Here is a 7,030-nt window from a genome sequence, read left to right as displayed (position 1 = left end):
ACTCTCAGTGTCTCAGGACACCATTAACAACAGAGTACACAGCCGCCAAGTCCAGGTCTTCCTGCTGGAGAACTTTGGAAGCAGTTGATGTTTTCCCGGAGCACTGGCACTGCAATTTCCAAACAGAGGAGTAATTCAAAATTCACACAAAACATTTTTGCCTCTCTTGCAGCCGTCTCAGGAGGCTCACACTTCCTCAGATCTTTAAGGTGGCAGCAGCCAGGAACTTTCTCACCGTCCTCAAGGCACTTTACCCACAGCTCCTCCATGTGTCTGAGAGCTTCTGTGGACCAAGTCTGCACTGACCTGGATTTTTTGTTTTCATAAACTAAAATAATGTGCACATACAATGCCTTTTCAATCTGCCTTTGTATCCTGCACTGTAGCCCTTTGTAAGGTGCACTTATGATGGCTTCCCCATTGTATCCCTGTCTGTGGATGTCTTCTGCATTTAGCTGATCCACCTCAAGTAGCTTCATCTGCAAGTTTTCCAGCACTTCTCCAGTGTTGTGCCAGTTCACACTTAAAGAGAACTAGTTCAAAGTTCAGTTCATACAGATGAAAATGAACTAATTCACTTTCATTTGTTCCATTTTTTTAAATACATTCTTTTTCAATAGAAGCTCCTTCTACCCATCCATCACCAGCCCCGAATCACTGCCACTCCCAAACTAAATGGATTATTGTACACCACTGAAGAATCACAATCACGTTCATCATTTGGAAACTGATTTGTTCAGTTCAGCGTTCACAAAAAATATGAAGTGTATGAAGTGAGAATTGGCAACTGCAAAAGCCATCTCCACCGCCTTTCTGTTAGATTCAATCCCCCTGACCATACCTCGCATGTGTGATTCGCTGCTGCAGTGCTCCTTCATTCTGAATTTGGGAAGCCCTCACATGAAGACCTGCTTAAAAAGTCTGCTGCTAGAGCAGTATATGGCATCATTCTGAGACTGAGATTAGTCTAACCAGGGGTTTACGTCATACAAGTCAGCCTGAAAAGAGGATGACAAGGCCCGACTGAATTTGAGAATGTGATGAAAGCCTGATTGTGCTGAACCTGTTGGATTTGGTAAATGTAGCAAAAAAAAAAATCAATCAATCTTTTTTTTCACCCCTCTCTATCTCCTCCCTCTCAATCTCTGTATCCATCCTTCTTGTCTCCATGTCTTCCCTTTGCTTTTCTGTCTGTGTCTTTTCTATTTAACTTTAACCCTAAGATTTGGGTGTGGCTGACCATCTGTCCAAGTACAGAGAATGTTTTAGAGGTGGTCTTTGAGATAAGGTAAGATAAGATAGATAGATAGATAGATAGATAGATAGATAGATAGATAGATAGATAGATAGATAGATAGATAGATAGATAGATAGATAGATAGATAGATAGATACTTTATTTATCCACTAGGTAAAATTCATGTGTCCATTAGCTCAATGTTGATAATAATAAAAATAGTTAATAATAAATAAACAATAATAATTAGATTAGTCCACTTCCTTTAACTGAGGTGTTGTATGGCCTGATGGCAGTGAGAACAAAGGATCTCCTGAACCTCTCTGTCCAAGTAAGAATGGGCCGGTGGAGCATGTAAAGGACGGGATCATCCACTGCAACATGTTCTTTGTAGGTGAACTGTACGGAGTCTAGTGCACGTTCAACCTGTGGCCTCAGAAGGTGGAGAAGCAGCTGCTACAGGGTCTTCATGATTTGTGATGTGAGGGCCACTGGTCTGTAGTCATTTATCTCAGCTAGTTGTCCTACTTCATCATGTCTACCAGAAGTAGACATGATGTTTTGGTGAGGCTGTGTCAAACCTGTTGTAGAACATGTTGAACTCATTGGCCTTGTCCACATCACCTGATGTTGCCTGGCTGTTCTTCTCTTTATAGCCAGTGATGGTCCTCATCCTCTTCCACACCTCTCTGGTGTTGTTGTGCTGCAGCTTCCTCTCTACTTTCCTTTTGTCGTCCTCCCTCGCCTGCTTTAATCTCCTCTTCAGCTGTTGATAAGTAATAAATGAATAAAATAAAAGAATTATTGTTGTTGTGCTGCAGGTGAGATCTGTTTTTCTCATCACACTATAAAGGTACTGTATATAAGCTCGGCGCAGCTGTCTCTTACTTATGTTCCATAAAAGATCCATAATGTGCCATTAAGAATGTCATTGTTCACACACCATCTATCTTTCTCTTTTTCTCAGTATGACTGGCATGGCTCTGTTATGGTCGCTCTCTCACACTCGGCCATTACCGCCCTCATACATGCCTCTCTGATGTCACCTGATGTTCAGCATCACTCTCTGATCTGGAGCCTTGTGGCTGCACCTCATCTTAAATTGTTCGAAATTATTCGAATGAGAAGTAAGAATGCCATTGTCCACAGGATTTTACATTCAAAATTTATTTGGCATGGTAAAACTTCTGAAGTACTACTTAAAATAGAAAGTATATCATTTATACTTTAAGATTCAACAATAATCATTTCCATTTTAAACGTCCGAATCGTCAACTTTCATCTCTCACTGCAAGAAAAGACAACTGAACACTGTAGTGTAACCAGCTGAATTTTCATAGATGTGATGCTTGACTGGCTCGACTCAGTTATTCCTGTTGAAGCTCAGGAATTAGACTGGAGTAGGTTGTATCACAAACATTTTAAGGGAGGAGACAAGCCACCACAAGAAGCCTAAATAGACATCTGCACACACTGTATTACTCCGCAGATCAGTTATTTGAGTCAGAAAGTTCTAAGTGTAGGTGCGCTTGTGTGTATTATTACAGTAGTTCAGTAGCACAGTATTTTTTTGTTGCACATTGCTCAGCTTCTGTGCTGGTGTTCCTGCTGCTTCTATAAACTGGGAGTTTTTGATGGTAGGGTTTGATAGTAAGCCTATGATTCTGAACAAAACAGAAATAACAACAACAAGTGTTGCTCTAGCAGGTATTAAATGTGTGGCTTTTCCTCCGTGTAACACTCATATATACATTCATACATGGAAGTAGAATGTGTCCAACCTACATGCAGTCATTAGATATTACTTACAATTATATTGTGTATTGGATTTAGGAACCTCAACAACAGCGACTTAGTGCACATTGGTAAATCTGACAATTCTTCTTGGAGCATCATTTGTTCCCTGTGCCTCCTGGTAAGCAGGGGAGGAATGTTTACTGTGCTTAGGAAAATCAATAGGCCATAGAGTGAAATGGGAGCTCAGACCTGAACCCGCTGGCTAGAGCGGCTTGCCATGCATCCCCTCTCTTAATTGATTGTATTGCTTTGTTTTGTGGTGGCTCACAGCTCATCGGAGGTCTAATGTGCTATATGTACATGTGCAGGAAGAGCCAGACAGCAGGAGGTCAGGCTGGAGCGAGCAGCCTCTGCAGGACACCAGCAGGTCAGCAACAGTTCACTGGGCCGCAAGCTGAGAGATGACTGTATTTTTCACACCGCTGTCATCACTGAAGGGGTCTCTGTATGAAGCCAGCTGTACTGCTAATCACACTTTATATGCATTTAATATATGAATGAATGAACAGATGAATTTTTATCAAGTCCTCCAAAATAGTATCTAACACATTCCCAACATAGGTTTGCCAGGAAATGAGCATCCTGCAATCAGAAAACAGAGGTAGAAATTCAATCCCTAATGTGATCAAACTTTAGAGGACTACATGCTGCTCCAGCCATTAGCTGTTTGCACATTGTGCCATGGTTCAGTTCAACACCATTAAACACACAACACTATTTGCAAATGCAGAGTGAGGCTCTGTTCTATGTTGAGGCTGTAGTAATGAATTAAATAAATCCTGTGTGTGTGTGTGTGTGTGTGTGTGTGTGTGTGTGTGTGTGTGTGTGTGTGTGTGTGTGTGTGTGTGAAATCAAAACAACCCTCATTTCTGCTCTCCCCTGGAAGCCCTCTGTTGACTTGCTACCTTTATTGGATTACATCAACTCTAATGGTGTCCCCTAATGTGTCTCTGAGAATACTAATTGCTCTTCACCAGCACAGAACATCCTCTTAACACCCATGTGTGTGGACACCAAAGAGTGAGACCCTTTCTCAGCAGCCTTTGTCAAGGCGCTGTTGGGCAAGGCACCGAATCTCCAGCTGCTCCTGTGCAGCTGTTCAGTGGGCCACAGTGGAAGACTTGGATTATACTGAGCAGCCTACAGGAATGACTGTGTTTAATTGTCTGAGTCACTGTTTGCATTAATGGACTCAGTGATCCTTTCCAAGGTAAATAAAAACAACTTTGATTAAGACACACATGAGAGTAAACAGGCAAAAGGTAACACCAGCAGGTGTAGTGACTGACTTTCAGACTTTCAGTTTAATTCTAAAATTCAATAGATGATTTCAGGACACTTTCACACAAACTGGAATTCATGTGGACTGACAGGTAACTCATTCATTGGACAGTTATGGATCACCCTTAATCATCAGCACTACATGGACCCATGTGGGGAATTCAAATCGAGTGACTACAAATCATGCAGAACTTCACTACATGATGTGTTTATTTAGCTTCTCTGATGGTCACAAAGAGCTCGGGATGAAATAACTGCTTATGAGCATCATTAGACAAGAATGAAACTCATTTTAGTAATGACAACCCAACCGCTCCTCCAACCTCAACAACCACACAGGTCGTTTGTTTCAACCCTGTGATACGACCCATAGGAGTGTCTCCTGAAATATCGCCTTCACAGCAGCAGGCTTACGAGAATCTGTTTGTCATGGTTACAATAATAAAAACGCTGGGCTGTACCAATAGCGGCGCACCTACCTTCGTCGTCATGGTTAATATGATAATGGTCATGGCTTGGTTTGGTATAGGAGAAGATTGGGATTTGGGTTAAAATAAGTACTTCCTCAACATTAGACGATCTTTGTTGTCATGGTTACAATAATAACAACGTGGTTAACTTTGTCGAACAGTCATGGATAATTGAAACAACATAAACTGTTACTTTAACATGGGAATCAAACTCCGCTCTCTTGTGTACGTTCCCTTTGCTCCTGTCATAATTACTATTACCACTTGATGTCGCCTAGCAGCAAAACGTAACTTTTGTTCATGATAACCTGCTGCACAGACGACCTATGGGCTTGGTTTTTAAAGGACAGCCTCTGAAAACCAGATAGAAACAGGATGAAAATATATTTTACAACAATAGTAAGGGTTGAAAGAATTGTATAATAATGTGGTGACTACGGTGGCCCAGAAGGGTCAACACAATACAAAAGTCACAAAAAGAATGCAAAAGTCACAACACAAATACAAATATCACAACACAAATGCAAATTGCGCCACAACGGAAGTGAGCAACAGTCCATCGATATTATTGGTCCTGGTTGCCGGGGGACAGTAATTGCTGGAAGACTATTATGACTGGGAAAGTTTTAGAAGAAGTTTGAAAGGTAAGTGAAGCATTGTTGCAAGATAACTGTGATTAATGTCGCTATGTGTTGTCACAATTGAGCAATGTTGTTCAGTGTGTTTAATTTTTCATATTTATATACTCTGCCATCCAAAGTTATTGTGAAGCTAGCTATGCAGTAACCTTTGTCATTTGGGAAATGTTAGTAGATCAGATGAATGTAAAGCTGTAACTGTGTATGTCGACATATTAATGATATTAGACTAACGTTAGGGTGAGTGTAGGTTAACTGTAGAAATCATTCTTTAAAAATTGTGTGTATTTATTAAATACGTTCAAGCACTGAAAACCTAGTGCAAAGGAACATTACATGTAGTCTGTAATGTATGGAACACCAGTTGTCAAAGTAAGTTGAGTAATTTCCTTGATAAAATAACAGAACAGAAGCCTCAGTCACCTCGGATATAAAATGAGTTATTGTGAACAAGGCAGCATGAGTCTAATACCATGATGAACAAACCAGATTTCTCTAGTGCAAAAGAGGATACGATTGATGGCCACAATTGGTTTCAATATGTAGGTAACATTTAACCTGACTTTGTATATTAAACAAAGCTGCATAATTTTACTTTGATTTCCTGTACATAAGTCACAAAAATGCTGCCTATAAATGTCTCTGAAACACAAAATTGTTCTCCCACTTCACATAAAAGGTTAACATTACTACATTACTACCATTGACCACGATGTGGTACAGGATGCAGAGCACATAATGATGATGATAAACAATATATTCTTAGTCTTATTATTGTTTCCCTATGATTAACTTGAATCAGTTGACCCACCGGTGACCCAGTGGACACTGTCATCCAGGCCGAAATCAGAGTTATAAATTTTACCACTGAGACAGTTTAAGCCATAAAATAAATGAATGTGGTTGTTGTGAATGGATGACAGGCTGGTGAACTTCAGTCAGGATGAGATTCAGCTGGCACGCAGATCACAGAAACACACATCACATGTAAGTTAAATCACTTAAGAAATTAAAATACCCTGAAGAGAAGTGTTATGGGGGTAGTTATTAAGAAATCACCTAGTGTCATATCAAGGATTTCTTCTCTCTGCTGAGGGTAATATGCAGCGTTTTTTTTGCTCTTTTTCTGATGCAACTCATTACAGGGCACATTATTCAAGAAGCTCTACGACCGAAATCTGACTCTTAAACACCATTTTATGATTCATGATGCAAGGATGACGGTTATGTTTGGACCTGTTTCTCAGATGTGGTGTGTGAGATTTCAGGCAAAAGCACAAGCCATTAAAAAGAAACAGTCATGTGGTTGAAAAGTTAATCCCACAGCCCACATGATGATGGATTACTAAGCGAGATGCACTTCCAGTGGAACTAACCCTAACCCTCTTGCTGCCCATAACTTTTTTACATATTGAATACAGACAGGATTTTTTTCATTTCATTTTTAGTTTAGAAACTGAGTTTGGCAACTCTTATGCCACTCTTATTATATTCTGTTATCTATTTAGGAGTGTCTGTTTTGCCTCTCTTTATTTACCCTCTCACCCTGATTGTACCTTTATTTACATATTTACCCTCCTTGCTATTTAATAAATTTGCATCACCACT

This window comes from Seriola lalandi, unplaced genomic scaffold, assembly GCF_002814215.2.
Source record: "Seriola lalandi dorsalis isolate HSWRI2012SDOR001 ecotype SW California unplaced genomic scaffold, Sedor1 jcf7180002054748, whole genome shotgun sequence".
NCBI classification, from domain to species: Eukaryota; Metazoa; Chordata; class Actinopteri; order Carangiformes; family Carangidae; genus Seriola; species Seriola lalandi.
This window is presented reverse-complemented; position numbering follows the sequence as displayed.